Genomic DNA, 18489 nt, shown 5'->3' on the forward strand with positions numbered 1-18489 from the left:
GTTCTTTGAAGCGGTACTTCATCAAATATCTTCCAGAAAACTAAGTATAATACAAGTAATGGTTCTCCTTTACGCCCAAAAAAAAACGTTACGAACTAGCAATTAGAAGACACATGATTTTCCTTTTGTAAACCATGTCGACTACGACTGATTAATGTGAACTGGAGTATCCCACTGAAACATTTTAAACATGTTTCCTCTAAAAGAAGCTAATGTAACTGAGATGAGTTTTGTTTTTTATTTTTCTTGTCCTCTGTATTCTATTTGCGATATGGTCATCTAAAGTGACCTCCCTTGAATGTATTAAGTTTTAAAAATTCAATCTAAGTAATTCAATACTCACCACATCGTGAGAGCACTGTACAAAAGCCCATCAGAACTCGGGTTCTTGTCAGACTGAAGCTTCAATGGTGCTGTCTTTACCGTGGCTGCTACCCTGTTTGTTTCGTCCCTCTACTAAAGAGTACAGGCACTGGGATTGTGAGTTCAGGGATTCATCTATCTTCGTAAATCAATACATTTTATTTCTTGACTGAATAGAATGCGAATGCATCAACAGGGTTCACATACGACCATTACCTTGCTGCTCAAACTGCTGATGGCACTTTTGGCCTTCTGAACTTCTGTCCACGATTCGTATGTATATTTCCGATCCTGGTGCAAACTGAGGATGACAATAGCATTACACATCGAATAATCTATATGTCAGACTACAGTCAGTGCAGTCTTAGAACAGTACTGATCATTCAGCTCCCGATGTTGTGCTGGCATTTTATCTCACTCAAACATCAGATTAACCAACACAACCTTTATTGTATTATTTTCCATGTGCCTATCGAAGAGTCACTTGAATGTACGTAATATGCATGACTCTACTACCACTCCAGGAAGTGTATGTGACGCACCCATCAATCTCTGTGTAAAGAAACTCCATCTGACATCTCCCCTCAACCTTCCTCCAATTACCATTACACTATGCCCCACGTGGTAAACATTTCCACGTTGGGAAAATGTCTCTGGCTACACATTCTATCTCTGCCTCTCAGCATCCTGTACTCCTCCTTCAAGTCACCTCTCATCCTACTTTACTCCAATGAGAAAAACCCTCACTCCCTTTACCTTTCTTCATATAACATGTCCTCCTGTCCAGGCAGCATCCTAGTAAATCTCCTCTGCACCCTCTCTAAAGTTTACACATTTTTTCGATAACGACACAAACAGAACTGAAAGTGATATTCCAAGTGTCGTCTAATGAGCTCTCTGCAGACCAGCAGAATAACCTCGCACCTCTTAAACTCAATTCGCCTGCTGATGATAGCCAACATACCTTATGCATTCTAAACTAATCTATCAACTTGGGTGACAACATTGAGGTCTCTATGGACACGGACTCTGAGATTCCTCTGTTCCTCCATACTGCCAAGGATCCTTTATTAAACCTTGTAATCTGCATTCAAATACGACCTTCCAAACTGAATGATTTTGCACTTTTCCTGGTTGAATTCTATCTGCCACTTCTCAGCCCGGATCGGCATCCCAGAATCATCGAATCCTTATTGTGCGGATCAGTGTTGGCCTAACAAGTCCAAACGATTCTCTGAAGAGTAACCCAACCAGACCCATTTCTCTACATTTAACCCCTGACTAATGCACGCAAGTTACATGTCCCTGAACACTTGAGTATTTAGCATGGCGAATTCACATTAAATGCAAATCTTTGGATTGTGTGAGGAAATCGGAGCGCCCGGTGGAAACCCACACAGACATAGGGAGAACGTGCAAAGTCCAAGCAGACAATCGCCGAGGCTGGAATCGATCTCAGTGCTAATCACTGAGCCACCGAGATGCCCTGGTGGTAGGGGACATCCTCTGAACGTCCCATTGCAACCGAGAACAGCCCTCCACAATATACACAACTCCAACAACCTTCGGGTCATTAGCAATCCTGTTAATCCACCCTTCCAATTGCTCATCCAAATCATTTATAAAAATCAAAGAGAGTAGAGATCCCATAATCTATCCCTGAACACCATCGGTCACCAAGCTCCCGGCTGAATAGTTTATATGTATCACCACACGCTATCTTCTATTGGCTAAACAATTCATTACCCAGACTGCCAGATTTCCCCAGACCTCACGCCTCCTGATTTTCTGAAGGAGCCAACCCTGGGGAATATTTTCAAATGCATTGCTGAAATCCATGGAAACCACATCCATTGCTCTCTCTTCATCAACGTATTTTCTTACATCCACAACCAATTCAATAAGCTTTCAGAGTTTTGCGCTGCCACTCACAAGTCCGTGTTAACTATGATTTCCTCAGTACTCATAAATCCTGTCTCTCAGAATCCTCTCAAATAATTTGCCCACAACTGACGTAAGACTTACTGGTGTTTAATTCCCAGGATTTTCCCTATCCCTTTATTGTACAAGGGAATAACATTTGTTACCCTTCAATCATCTGGAATTACTCCAATAGACAGTGCAGACGTACAGATAATCTCAAATGGCACAACAACTTAATTCCTCACTTCCTGTCATAACTTCGACTATATCCTCTCTGGCCCAGGAAACTCAACTGTCGTGACGTTTTTCAAAATTTTCATCCCATCCTTTTCCTAACAGGAACCTGTGTCACGCTATCCTCCCAAAAGACACGATCCCTCTCAGGAATCAACACTGAAGCAAAGTATTTAGTCCGGACGTCCCCTACCTCCTCTGACTACGGCTCAATAACTTTCCACGATCCTTGATCGGCCATAACATCATTCCGAGCTGAACATGTGTTGCTGGAAAAGCGCAGTAGGCCAGGCATGAACATGTGTTGCTGGAAAAGCGCAGTAGGCCAGGCAGTATCCAAGGAGCAGGGGAATCGACGTTTCGGGCATGAGCCCTTCTTTCCTGAAGAAGTGCTCATGCCCGAAACGTCGATTTTCCTGCCCCTTGGATGCTGCCTGACCTGCTGCGCTTTTCCAGCAACACATTTTCAACTCTGATCTCCAGCATCTGCAGTCCTCACTTTCTCCTCATAACATCATTCCGGCCATCCTCTTTTCCTCATAGAAATGTGGAACACTTTGGCGCTTTCCTTCATCCTACCTGTCAATTTTTTTCCATGCCCACCCATGCAGCTGTCCAGATTCCATTCGTCAGTTCCTTTCTGGCTAACTTTTAATCCGCTAAAGCTCTGTGGAATCCTTGATTCCTCAACTTTAAGTAAGCTTCCATTTTCCTCTTCACGATATGTTTCACAAACCTGATCACCCACGCTTCTTTCAACCTACCATCCCGGCCTTGCCTCAGTGGGTCAAACATGTTCAGCACTATGAGCAACTGCTTCCTAAACAACCTCTCAACTTCTGTCGTGCATTTCCCTGAGAACATATGTCCACAATGCAGACGGACAGTTTCTGTCTAATAGCATTGTCATCCTCGATACCACCTGCTTCTAACCCTCTTCAGGAGTACAGGAAATGTCATGGAATTAGAATCAATATCTCTGAAATACTCTTCCATCGAGAGGTCTGACACCTGGTATGTTTCGTTGCCAATCACGAAACCCGAAATGGCCTCCACTCCAGTCAGTCTATCTGCATATTGCATCTGTATCCGCTGTTATTGACCTCCATCGAGTCCCATGGTTTATCACTGAAGACGGGCAAGGATTCTGCACCTTTTAACTTTATTACATTTTTTATCTTTTTTGGGGTTAGATTCTGCTCTGAAGTACTTTTCTTCCGAAGATAGTGATGTTAATAGTGACGTTGCACACATTTCGCTGTACTCCTCTATCACTGCGCTCGGGTACACGTGATAACACAACCAAAACATAATTATTTTTAATTCAGGCAAAAAAAAATCAGAAATAAGTCGGGAGAGAAATTCATGAAATAATAAAATCAGTAAACAATGGAACATTCGGCATGTCCTCCAACCATTGGGCAATAAGCATGTTTTCATATCAGCACGGTGGCTCAGTGGTAAGTACTGCTGACTCACAGTGCCAGGGACCTGGGCAACTGTTTGTGTGGAATTTGCACATTCTTCCCGTGCCTGCGTGGGTTTCCTCGGGTGCTCCGGTTTCCTCCCACAGTCCAAAGATGTGCAGGTTAGGTGAATTGACCATTCTACATTGTACGTATTTTTAGGTGGATTAGTCAAGGGTAAATGTAGGAGAACGGGTCTGGGTGGGTTGCTCTTCGGAGGATCGAAGTGGACTTGTTGGGCCTAACGGCCTGTTTCCACTCTGTAGGGAATCTAATGAAATCTAATATATTCCAGTTGTAGTGCGAAAGATTTTTGGAGACGTACAGCACATAAATAGACCCTTCGGTCCACCTCATCCATGCCGTCCAGATATCATAAGCTAATCACACCCCATTTTGCCTGCAATTGGCCCATATCCAACTGAACCCTTCCTATTCATGTACCCATCCAGATGCCTTTTAAATGATGTAATTTTGCCTACATCTACCACTTCCTCTGATTTGGAGATGCTGGTGTTGAATTGGGGTGCATACAGTTAAAAATCGCACAACACCTGATTATAGTCCGATAGGTTTAATTGGAAATATTAGATTTCGGAGCGCCACTCTTTCATCAGGTGGTGAAGGAGTGGAGCTCCGAAAGCTAGTGCTTCCAATTAAACCTGTTGGACTATAACATCGTGTTGTGTCATTTTTAACTTTGTACTTCCTCTTGCAACTCATTCTCGGCACAAACCACCCTTTGTATGAAAGAACTGTCCCTTCCAATTTTTTTCCTCTCTCACCGTAAACCATTGTCTTCTAATTCTGATCTCCCCCGCCATGGGTAAAAAAACCTTGTCTATTTATCCAATCCATACATTTCATAACTTTTCAAACTTCTAAGGGGTCACCCTTCAAGCACCAATACTACAGAAAAAGCAGCCGCTGCCTATTCAACCTATCTCTGCAGCTCAAATCCTCCAACGTTGTCAAAATCTTTGTAAATCTTTTCTGTACCCTTTCAGGTATTGCCATATCCTTCCGATAGGAAGGAGGCTAAAATTACACACAATATTCCAAATATATGGATCTTCCTTTGTCTTCTCCGTACCAATGATATTCATACAGGAAACTAATTGACAGACGTAACAAATCTGAACGTTTGTGTCTCTGGTAAGGCGGCGATTGTTGCCCATTCATAGTTTCTCGTGATAGGGTGGTGATGAGCTTCAGTCTTAAACTATAAGTGTTATTACAGTAAGACCTATTATGATAAGCTTCAATCTACAATTTGAAAGGGAGAGAGTACAAATGGTAGGGACAATATTTCAGTTGAATAAAGGGAACTATGGAGCTATGAGGGAGGAGCTGGCCAAAGTTCAATGGTGCATTACCTCAACAGGGATGACAGTGGAGGAATAATGGCAGATATTTCTAGGTATAATGCAGGAGATGCAGAATCAGTTCATTCCAAAAAGGAAGTAAGATCCTATGAGGAGGCGGGGTGGCCGTGGCTGACGAGGGATGTTAAGAAACATATCAAGTCAAAAGAGAAAAATAGAGCATAGCAAAGATAAGTGGGAAAACGGAGTACTGGGAAGCTTTTGAAGAACAACAGAGGATTACCAAGAACGAAATACGGAGATAAAAAAATGAGGTACAAAGATAAATTGGTATGGCAGAAGAGTTGAATTGGTACTTTGGATCTGCGTTCACTGAGGAAGACACAAGCAATATCCCAGAGGTAACAGTGGCTGAAGGACCTGAACTTAAGGGAATTTATATTTGCCAGGAATTGGTGTTGGAGAGACTGTTAGGTCTGAAGGCTGATAAGTCCCCGGGGCCTGATGGTCTACATCCCAGGATACTGAAGGAGCGAGCTCTGGACATCGAGGATGCGTTGGTGATTATTTTCCAGAGTTCGACAGAATCATTTCGTGCGGATTGGAGGGTGGCTAATGTTGTACCACTTTTTAAGAAAGGAGCGAGAGAGAAAGCAGGAAATTATAGACCAGTTAGTCTGACCTTCGTGGTGGGAAAGATGCTGGAGTCAATTATAAAGGATGGAATTACGACACATCTGGATAGCAGTAACAGGATAGGTCAGAGTCAGCATGGATTTATGAAGGGGAAATCATGCTTGACTAATCTTCTGGAATTTTTTGAACATGTAAATCTGAAGATGGACAACGGAGATCCAGCGGATGTAGGGTACCTGGACTTTCAGAAAGCCTTTGATAAAGTCCCACATAGGAGGTTAGTGAGCAAACTTAGGGCGAATGGTATTGGGGCAAAGTACGAACTTGGATTGATAATTGGTTGGCTGACAGAAAACAAAGAGCAGTGATAAGCAGCTCCCTTTCGAATGTCAGGCGGCGACCAGTGGGGTACCGCAGGGATCAGTGCTGTGACCGCAGCTTTTTACAATATATATTAATGATATAGAAGATGGAATTAAGAGTAACATTAGCAAAGTTGCTGATGATACAAAGCGGGGTGGCAGGGTGAAATGTGAGGAAGAATGTTAGGAGATTACAGGGTGACCTGGACAGGTTAGGACAGATGCATGGCAGATGCAGTATAATGTGGATAAAAGTATGGTTATCCACTTGGGTGGCAAGAACAGGAAGGCAGATTACTACCTAAATGGAGTCTAGTTAGGAAAAGGGGCAGTACAAAGAGATCTGGGTGTTCTTGTACACCAGTCAATGAAGGCAAGCATGCAGGTACAGCAGGTAGTGAAGAAAGATAATAACATGCTGGCCTTCATAACAAGAGGGATTGAGTATAGAAGCGAAGAGGTGCTTCCGCAGCTGTACAGGGCCCTGGTGAGACCGCACCTGGAATATTGTGTGCAGTTCTGGACTCCAAATTTGAGGAAAGACAATCTGGCTAATGAGGGAGTGCAGCGTATGTTCACGAGGTCAATTCCTGGAATGGCAGGACTATCTTATGTTGAAATATTGGAGCGACTGGGCTTGTATACCCTTGAGTTTAGAAGACTGAGAGGGGATCTGATTGAGACGTATAAGATTATTAAAGGATTGGAAACTCTGGAGGCAGGAAACATGTTTCCGTTGATGGGTGAGTACCGAACCAGAGGACACAGCTTAAAAATAAGGGGTAGCCCATTTAGGACAGAGATGAGGAGAAACTTCATCACTCAGAGAGTGGTGGGAGTATGGAATGCTCTGCCCCAAAAGGCAGTGGAGGTCCAGTCTCTGGATTCGTTTAAGAAAGAGTTGGATAGATCTCTCAAGGATATTGGAATCGAGGGTTATGGAGATAAGGCAGGAACAGGGTACTGATTGAGGATGATCCGCCATGATCATAATGAATGGTGGTGCAGGCTCGAAGGACAGAATGGCCTCCTCCTGCACTTATTGCCTATTGTCTTAAACTGTCCCGCTTCAGATTCTGTTAGCAGACACTTAGTTCAGTTCGTACGAAAGATCAATATAACCACCAAATAGACTGCATGGTTTATTCATCCAGCCACTGTTCACCTCATGAGTCTTTTGAATGTCGCGGGTGTGCGTTCTTCATTTCAAAGTGAATCAATTTAAACTGATATATCTCAATTGGGGTTACGAACGCAGAAATTTCTTTCACCCTCTTTGATGAAGTTACCTGCCAGTACCCATGCATTACGTCTAACTTTGTGATGTAACTGAATTGTCTGACTTTCTTGATATAGTCCTTTAATCTCGGAATTGGATGATACCGATTTTGTAACGGCGTTGACCTTCTGATAATCCATGCAGAATAGTTGAGTCCCACCCCGTTTGGAAACCGAGACGATCAATGAACTCCACTGTGCCTGGTTTGGTTCGATGACTTCCTTGCCAAGCAAGACCTCCTCCTGAATCTCAACCTCTTTGGCTTTGAATGGATTAAACCAATAGGAATGTTGTTTTATTGATGCAGTATTCCCTGCGTCTATTTAGTTTGCAATAGTATTCGTCCACCTCATCTGATTCTTACATATGTCCTGATGCTACAGTTGCAAATCTGTCGACTGCGTTCTATCCTCCTAAGACTTTTAGGTCCCTAACATATCCCACTCCTCAGGGATAATTTATTTCTAATGTCCATTTAGAGGCACATCATCTGGATTTGATTCCTCACTCTGTGGTGCAGTACCGAACACATGTTTTTGTCCCGTTCCTTTCTCCCTCGTATAAAGCTTTTTTTTTTTTCAGCATGGTCACATGACATACTCGATACTCTTTTTTTTCTATCTGGTATCTTTACTAGATGACTCACCTGACTGAACTTCTTCCTACTTTGATATGGAGTACTAAATCTGGTTTTGACCGGATTTCCTATTGCATGTAACATTACTAACAAGTTATCCCTTCTGGAAAACGTCCGAGTGTCTATCACCTGCTTCATTCTACACTGTGACCTCTTTAGGTGCTGTTTAGCGAACTCACCTAAGCGAATTAATATCTCCCTTACCTCGAAAAAAATAACTGAATTGTGAGATCAACGACTTTGGTCCTGTCAATCTATCTTTAGTTCATTTCAAAGGTCCTCTCACTTTATGACCGAATATTAACTCAAAGGGAGTGAACTGAATAGATTCGTTTCAAGCACCTCTCATGCCAAACAATGCGAATGGGATACTTTTATCCCAATCATTCGGGTATGTCAACATCATCTTCGGTGTCTGATGGGACCTTTCTAAATCTCCCTGGTACTCAGGATGATCCACACTGGACTTAAAGTGATGTATACCTAAGCTATCCATAACCCCCTTAATTGACCTTGCAAGAAAACTTTACCAATGGTCCAACTGAATCTCACTGGGTAGCCAACACCCTGTGAAGAAAGCTACTAACTCCTCTACTACTCTTATTGAATTGTTACTCCATAATGGAATTGACTCCAGAAATCTGGTCGATTCCCATTTTTGGATGAGTAGTGGACCGACGCAATCAATTATAACCCACATGAAAAGTTCTTCAAATGTAGTAATTGGCAACAAAGGTGCTTTATTTTACGGCCTGTAGTTTCACAACTATTTGGCATGTATGACACGTTCGGCAAAAATAAACCCTATCCTTATGCATTCCAGGAAAATAAAAACATTTTTGGATCAAAGCCTGAGTTTTCCGTACCTCTAAGTAACTTTCTACATGCAGAAAGAGCTTGCACCTCCTATCTGCATGTAGAAAGCAACACAACCTGGTGCGTTTCACATTCCAGGAAAATAAAAACATTTTTGGATCAAAGCCTGAGTTTTTCGTACTCTAAGTAACTTTCTACATGCAGAAAGAGCTTGCACCTCCTATCTGCATGTAGATAGCAACACAACCTGGTGCGATTCAGCACATTTTTCCTCGAAACAAACCTGCCGTAGTCTCCATTTCCGCTTTAGGATTCTATCTTTCAGATGATAATGCTCTGGAACATTCTCTGCCGTCTTTCCAGTGTGCACATTCACATGTACATCTTTTGTTGTATTGTCTTGCTTTTGCAAGTCTCTTCGTCTTTCAGGAATATACATCTCTGTTTGACCGTCTGCTTGATCAGGTTCTTCCTGCACATTTATGTCAAACAGGGTATCCACTAACTGACACTCAACTCCTTCGGCTTTCTCTTTACTTTTTGCATCGTGCTCTGACGTATAATAGTGTGATCCGCTTAACACACAAGTGTGGAAATACCAGGGTATTTACGTTTTTACTCATCAGTTTCATGGTCTTCCTTAGGCTTCTCCACTATACGGGGTGTCACTCCGAGTTTGGACCCTGCCAAATCATTCCGAAGGAACAAACTGAATTCATAGAACTTGAAAACGTTCAATCACTCACTGTAAATTTCCCAGTCTTGAGTTGGCAATCCAACCTGATCAAACATCGGGGAAAGCTACATTTCTTTCCATCTGTCCCACAAATTACCCTACTCTCGGGTAACAGACCAGAAGAAGTGCATATTCGTTCATCTCTTCTGATACGTGACTAGTTTCATCCTGTATTGCTCAGAACTATATCCTGTTGTCCTTCTTCCCGTTTTTTTGAGTAATCGTTACACAGAGTCACATTCTTTAGAGAGATCAAGTACTAACTTCATACTTAGCTCCTACTGATCTGTGAACTGCATTCTCCTGCACCCGCTCAGCTTTTCTTGGGGTTTCGTTTATTACGTTCATTAATGCTACTGGCTTAGCTTCTTGTCCCACACCTTTTTCCACAGTGCCTTTCTTTAACGACAGCACTATGACTGTACGTGACCAAATTTCTGGCAGTGAAAACGCCTGTTCCCAATACCGTTCCGAAACCACTGGCACTCCATTTTCTGTGTCTCACTCAATGTCGGTGAAAACACCTGAGGCCATTGACCTCTTTTCACTCTCTTGGAGTTTTTTTATCCTGTGCGCTCGACTCACTGCTTCGTTGTGTCGGATCTCGCCTTCTTCCAACGTTTATCCCTCACAGAACGAAATTCTGGCCTGAAATGTGTCTTATGAACCAACATGTACTCATCAGCTACTTCTGTTTCCCTTCTCACTTCCTGAACGTTCTGTTACTCCACGTGAAATCTTACCATCTCTGCAAGTGAGTTTTTTTATGCTCCTCCAGTAGAATAATCTCTCTGGGTTCCTCAAGCGTCTTATCTATTTTCAAACCACATATCCATTGATCCAAATGACTATGTTGAATTCTTTCGAACTCAACGTAATTCTGACCATGTTCCTTCTTTGTGTTTCGAAACTGCTGCCGCTATGCTTCCCAAACCAATTCATAAACATTTAAAATAGCCTGTTTAACATCTTAATAATCACTTCACACCTCGTATGACAGTGTGGCAAATACCTCACTGGCTCGACCTACCAGCTTAAACTGAATGGGAAGCACCCGTAAATCCTCGGACCATTCCATCTGCCTTGCCCATTTTTCAAATGAAATAAAGAAGGTTTCGATAACCTTCTCAGCAAAATCTGGTAGGGTTTTGGCACATTTATATATCACTACCTCATTTATACATTATATATTTATCATTTACAAAACAAAGCCTCTTATCTCAAAACCAAGCAGCTTTCAGTTCTGTTGTGTATTCCTGTCTTCTTTTCTTCTTCTTCGGGATTCTGCTTCACAGATTAATGCTCGATAAAAGTACCTTTAAGAGAGAAATTCTCGGGCAGTCTTTTTACATTTTGGTGGCTTGGGAGTTCTCCTCTCAACTGTTCAATTTTACCTGACCTCATACTCCCAAAACACAGATTATGTCATTGAGTTTTAAGAATGTCAACGTACTAAACTCAAATTAGATTGTACTTTTTATTTATTGGGTATATCTTAAACTGATTGGCCTAATTCAAATCTCCTTCTTTGTCTTTAGAAAACCAGCTACCCATGCTAACCAACGAGCTGGACCACATGTTACATTGTATGTTTTTCAGAACATTTAGTGCTGTCACTGCTAGTTTTAACTCTCGTAAAGGTATAATACACCCACATGTTCATAACACACTTTACGTTTTGGTCTTCCTTGTAATAATGTAATCCATTTTGCTCGTAATTTATTTTGAAAATTTGTTTGCTCAAGTCTTTGGTCAATGTTGTGCCAAGGGGTGCTTACGGGTTTTGTGGTAAGTATTGGAGACAGCATCGTTACGTTGGCATAATCCGTTGGGTTTTCGGATAGATTTTTGGTCTGTATTCTGTTCTCTTTTGCTTGTGTTTTGTTCAGTATTCTTGTTAATAAATTTTGTTCATTTTGAACATAATTGGTTTGAACAGCTGCATCCCTCCTCGACTATCAGCGTTACGTCTGCTTAAAACAACTCGCAAAGATGGAGTCTGACTACTTTTTTAAGTGTTTTGAGGGTATCTGGCCTGGCACATAACACCGTATTGGGCTTACCTTCCATTGAATCAAATGTTGTCACAACATGATCTTTCTCTTCGAATCTTTGAGCCTTACACATATCATTGAATATTCGTTTCTCCATTTATTCATTCCATGGAATATTGTTTCCTGCATGATTTTAGATTTATCAAACCGATGATTACTTACTCCATATGACGCCTGTTTCTGCACATGTCGGATCGCCCAGGACTACATTTTTATGCATGACATACAGGCAGCGATTGAATTCGGGTAGACATCAACATCCTCTGAGAACACTATGATCAACTCTCAACAATCCACAAGTTGGTTCTGCTTTCCATGTAAAAAAAAGCTTGCTGAAATAGTCATATGTTGAATGCTACCTGAATGATTCAAATTCTTGCCGTTGATCAAATTCTGTCCTCATGAAGGAATTTTGCAAATGTATTTGCAGATTATTGTGCTCGTTTGTCTTCATGTAGGTTTGTTGGTTCCTTTGTTTGTTTGCAATGCATGTGAAATAGGATTGCAAAAATTGCACTTACTCATTTGAAGCTATTAACTGAAACCACCATTTTATGAATTCTTTGAAGATCATTAATTGCATGATCAGACACGACAAAAGAAAATCGATAAACATTTTTTTTTGCCAATCGATAATTCGAGGTAAGCACCAGAAGAATATTATACTACTAAGCTATTTGGCAGTGTATGTTATGAAGATGATACTCAGAGGCTGCAGAGTGACTTGTACACACTACCTGAGTGAGAAACTAATTGGCAAATGTACCCATAATGTAGATAAATGTGAGGTTATCCAATTTGGCCCCAAATGTAGGAATGCAGATTATTGTAAGAATGGTATCAGTTCAAGGAAAGGTGAGGTGCAACGAGACCTGGGCATCATGGTGGAACGGTCGCTGATGGATAGTATGGAGGTACAGCAGGCAGTCAGGAAACCGAATGACATGCTGGCCTTCGTCGCAAGAATGGTTAGTATCGGAGTAAGGATGTCTTGCTGCACTTATATAGGGCCTTGGCGAGGCCACACTTTGAGAACTCCGTGTAGCTTTGAACTCTTTGGCTGAGAAATAGCGTTCTTGCTATTGACGGCGTCCAGCAATGGTTCACCAGACTGATTCGGAGATGGCAAGATTGACATTTGAGGAAAGTCGAAGTGTGTGAATATAGAAAGCAGCACAGCAGTTCAGGCAGCATCCAATGAGCAGGACTGTCGATGATTCATAAGCCCTTCACCAGGCATAAGGAGGAGGTAGTGGGTGACACATAAATGGAGGCCTAGCGTGGGGCTGCGTGGACGTATAGTTGGATGGCAATTGATAGATACAGGTGGGAAGTGTTTGGAAACGTTGCTGGGACGAACGGTTTGGATGGGTGAGAAGGAGGCTGGCAGCTCGGTCAAGTTAAAAGACCTTAATGACTTGGAAGGCTCGATCTGGGATGAAGTGGGGCAAGTGGAAATGAGGAAACTGGTGAAATTGGCATTAATTCCGTGTGTTGCAGGACCCAGGACGGAAGTTGAATTGTTCTTCTTCCAGTTAGCGGGTGGCTTTGACTTGTCGGTGAATGAAGGTGATGAAAATTTTGTTGGATTGAGCTTGTATTCACTAGAACTTAGAAGGGTGGCGAGCCATTGTCACGGGAACATATGACATGCTCATGGGGCTACACACGCTAGATGACAGAAGAATGTTGCCGATGTTGGTAAAGTCCAGAACTAGGGGTCAGAGCCTAATAATAAGGAGTATGCTAGTCAGATTTGAGATGAAGAAGAATTTGCTCATTCACAGAGTTATGAACCCTTGGAATTCTCTCCCCCAGTATTTTTTTCCGTCCAGTTCATCAGATATATTCAATGTGGTATGGGCAGGAAGTTGGAATGAGATACTGAGACTTCATGATCAGCCATGATCCTGTTGAATGGTAGTGCATGCTCGAAAGGCCAAATGCTCTACTTCTCAATCCATTGTTTGTGATTCTATGTTTCTGGTATTGTGAATATATTACTGCAATAGTCAGGAGAGAAATATCCTTAATTTTTGTATGAGCAACATTTCTGCAATACTATTTTCATCATACATGTGGCAGGGCTTGTTTCCCCACCCGCTCTGCAGGAGTTGAATCATTTCATCTAAGTCACGTTCAGGTGCTAGAAAATTCAAGCAATGGAGGCTGCTTGAGAAAATGCCGTCGAAACGGCTATCCTGATCAACCCAAACTTTATGAATGCACACATTTCACAGAAAAAAAGAAATAAGATTATCAATGTGAATGATCCTTTGATATCTGGCTTGTCATGCATATAAATAGAAACCATCAGCCTGCATTTGGTAAAACAATATAACAAATGCTAATTATGGAAAAACTAATTATCTCCTTGGTGGAATGAATGGTGCATAAATGAGCTCGTCTGCTATTAGCTATGACATCCACCAGTCAGTGCCTTCCTGTTTGTACGGAATTTACTGAGAAAATGGAAAAAACCTGCAATAATGCTGGTAAAAGAGATTTACTACCCGATTATTGCAACCATTGGCATACCTGGTATGTTCTAACCGTCTGTTTCTTGATAATTGCGATGATGTGAAGGAGTTGGTGTTGTACTTGGATGGATAAACTCAGAGGTCAAACGACACCAGGTTATTTTCAGGTGACTTCAAATGACTAAAGAACGGTGTTCCAAAAGCTTGTGATTTCAAGTAAACCTGTTGGAGACTAAACTGGTGTCGTGTAACCTATGTATTAGTAATTCATATTGACGATTTCATTATTCCTACTACAAAGCAGGAAAGTAGAGGTCTCCTCCGAATAAGCGTTCTAAATCCGCTTGTCAGGTGAGCAAACATTCTACTCGATCATGTTCCATCTACCTTACTAAAATATCATTACTCCTGTTGCAATATTTTTGAAATGACTGCACAAAAGTTTTAGTAGAGTTCCGTATTATTCTGTGCAGTTTAGACAGAGTTGATAATGGTATTTCAGGTATCTGTCGCATTTATAAAATGGTAATGGACATATAAGGTGTATCACTTCCCATGCAACGTCCCAATACTAACCTCCATCTTTTAGTTTTTTTTTCATACCGATGCTCTGTAAATGGAATAAATCTTTCACAACAGGTGCTTCTTAATTGATGTCAATCAGTTGTTAAAACGTGAATAATCTGGTCTCTCCTCCTTGCAGCAAATGTGATGACTCTTATAATTCTGCCTCGAAGGAACTGCGGTGTTACTAAGTGCACGTCGGTCTACATGATAGCCATGGCCTCAGCTGATCTAATGGTTATTTTCATCGATGTAACCTTATATCGCATTTTCAGTTTTCATTTTCCATTTTCATTCTTGTCGCGTACTCCAGTGTGCAGGACTATTTTATACACGATGATTTCCAGCGTGGACTTATCTGTTTGGTTCACAGTTTCCTTCACATTTGACCGTTTTGTAGCTATCTGTGACCAGAAATTTAAACGAAAGTTCTGCACCCCAAGAAATGCTGGCGTAGTCATAACAACGTTCTCTTTTGTCAGTTTTCTCAAGAATATTCCAACTTTGTTTGCATATGAAACCCAACATCTAATTGACGGAGTGCAGTGGGGTTGTCAGTCAAGTGAAGATTTTTTTTTCTCACCACCAGGTATAGCCTTCGTCTGGTTTCACACCACCTGGGTCGTTTGGTTTCCTTTTTCTCTGATTCTCTTGTTTAATTCTATGACCATAAGATCTATTCTCCTGGCCAATAGAATCCGCCAAGCCCACAAAGGTTATCGAGATAAAAATTGCAGTGATCCAGAGATTGAAAACCGCATGAAATCCATCATTTTATTGCTCTCTGTGTCAGGTTGTTTCATCTTGTTTTGGTTGACAGCTTCTGTGAGCTTTGTGTCAACTCGAATATCAAACTCCACCTATTACAGAGGCGACTACAGTGATCCAGGATACGTCGCCCATGAAGCAGGCACTTCGCTGAAGTTTTTGATTTGTTTACAGAACCCGTTCATTTATATAATAACGCAGAGGAAATTCAGGAAAGCGCTGAAAAATGCGATAAGCTCTCTCTGGCTATTAATGCTGAGACTAGTTTGCAAATAGGACTAAAACTAAAATAATATTGCTGACAAATAAATTTCAATTTGAATGCGTTTGTTCGAACGTAGCATGTATTGCTTTGTTGTGTTACGGAACAAAATGCATCAACTATTTTGCTCACACTTATTTTATTTTGTAACATATGCTGTTATCTTTATTAGTTGAATTCCACTTCTCCAACCTGCTTTCACTTTCATCATGACAGCAAGGGCCACAGCAGCAGAAGTTTGCCATTCAGTCCTTCAGTTGTGCTTTGCCATTCAATGGGGTGACCTGATATTTCGTATCTCCACAGTTTAGACTTGTCTCCATAACGTCAGCTTTCCGAGAAACTAGATAGTTGAAGTAGAGGAGAAAATATGACAACAACCGTGCATCAAACATTTGGATAAGGGAGCAAATCAATTACATTCTGGATACAGAACTCCACTAAATCAATTTCATTTTGTTATACATTTCTCATTGCAAGTCTTGCAATTATCAATGTTGGCACATACAGACATAAGGCCACATGAAATAGGAGCAGGAATAGGCCATCCAACCCTTCGAACCTGCTCCGCCACTTAATAAGATCATGATCTGTACTGGAGAGAGACAGTATCTAGTTGCTATGCTAAACTACCATGTTAAAGGTGTGTTTATGCGATATTGTCTATCTTAAAACAGTTGATGATTCATCTTAACAATGCATTTTTTAGTTTTTGAATTGCCTAAAAATTATGCTTTCCATAGTTTTTATTGTACTTTAACTCTGTCACGAGAACAAATGATGCTTTGCTAACAGCTTCCTGTTGGACAAATCGAATCGTATTTTGAACACAACATCTTCCATTTGCCTTTCAATGAAGACAAAGGGTTATAATCGAAGCAATTGTTGCCGACCAGGACAGACACCTCAATATATATCAACAATGTAGCCCAAACCCCAACTTTTACAGGAGTTGTAAACAAAAATGAGGCGAATATTCCACACAGTGGAAGAGCCACTCAGTTTTAAGCAGAACAAAATTTATTTACAGAGTACTGAATGAATCTAAGCAAAAAGATGCAGAATTTAGAATAACAGCAATGTTTGAAGCCTACCAACAAAATATCTCCCGCAATTTAACGGAATGCTGTTCTGATATCCTGCCAAATTCAATATACAAACGCCTTGGCAAAAAATTGAAATAAAAGACGGATTCTTACAGGAGAGAGAGTTTGCAGAGAAGATCAAACAAGATCATTAGCTGAGATAAGGACACTCCTTATTGCCAGTAGCTTGTTGGGTCCCCCAACGAAATCTAACAGAAAATTGAAAATGCTTGAACCGCGAGATTTGATTTTTCAGTGTCGAAGCAGGTTATTTTTATGTAAGCCTTTTCTCTTATGTTTAACATGCGCAGTACCTATTAGCCATAATCAAAGTTCCCTAAACACAGACAAATTGGAACCACCACCTTTTACAAGTCATTTTAAAAATAAAAGAAACAAGGAGAATATAATATTATTAAAGGAGATGCATCGTCACACTATCTCCTTACAGAACCTGGGGCCGTTGTGGGTAGATGGTTTGGAACTGGCAGGTATCTCTTCTTCTCCATACGGACGTTTGGGTTTCTTGCCCAGGATGAAATTCTCGTAGTGCAAGTTGAGTTTAGAATTATTGGACTCAAGCACATTTAGTGGTGACATTTGGTGCGCTCCTTCATGATTTTGCATTCATTTAGTTTAGGCCAAAAGAGGCACGAGTATGAATGAGACTATTCGACCAATCGAATCTGCTTCACCATTAAACAATGATTGGGAAGTTTCCCGAACACATTCTCCCATTTTCTTTCCGTAACATTTGATGCCCTTAACAATCAAGAAAATGCAACACTCTACCTTAAATATACTCAGCAACTTGATCTCCACGGTATTCTGCATCCATGAATTCCACAGATTCACCACCCTCTGACTGAATCAGTTCCCCTTATCTCCGGTCTGAAGAGACTTTCCTTTACTCCAAGGCTGTCCCCTCGGGCACTTTTGGCTCCTGAAAATGGAAACATCTCCCACTCTGTACTCTTCTCAAGGCTCTCAGTATTCTGTTAGCTTCAATTAGATCCACCTGAAGACCTGAACTGCTGGGGAGGGGTCTCTCAGTTCCGTGAACAGTCGATAAGTACACCTGTAAACGACACTTTCAATTTCAGAATTAAAAGCTTATTCAATAATACAGCGCAGAGTTGGCAGGCTCTGATTCGCCCAGAAGTTAGAAAACCCCTGAGCAATGAAAAGTATCCAACATCTTACAGAATTTGTATGGGGTTCATGTACATTGTTCATAGGTAGGCATTGTAGCATGATCGCATACTAACAACCTATCAATACAAATCTAGGAAGACGGACTGGGCAGAAATCAACAGAAAAGGAAGGACATCATAATTGAGAGATTCAGAAGACCGGAAGGATTTCAGCAACAGAGATTAGCTTCAATTAGATCCACCTGAAGACCTGAACTGCTGGGGAGCTCTCAGTTCCGTGAACAGTCGATAAGTACACCTGTAAACGACTCTTTCAATTTCAGAATTAAACGCTTATTCAATAAT

Source organism: Chiloscyllium plagiosum, chromosome 49 (assembly GCF_004010195.1).
Source record: "Chiloscyllium plagiosum isolate BGI_BamShark_2017 chromosome 49, ASM401019v2, whole genome shotgun sequence".
NCBI lineage: Eukaryota > Metazoa > Chordata > Chondrichthyes > Orectolobiformes > Hemiscylliidae > Chiloscyllium > Chiloscyllium plagiosum.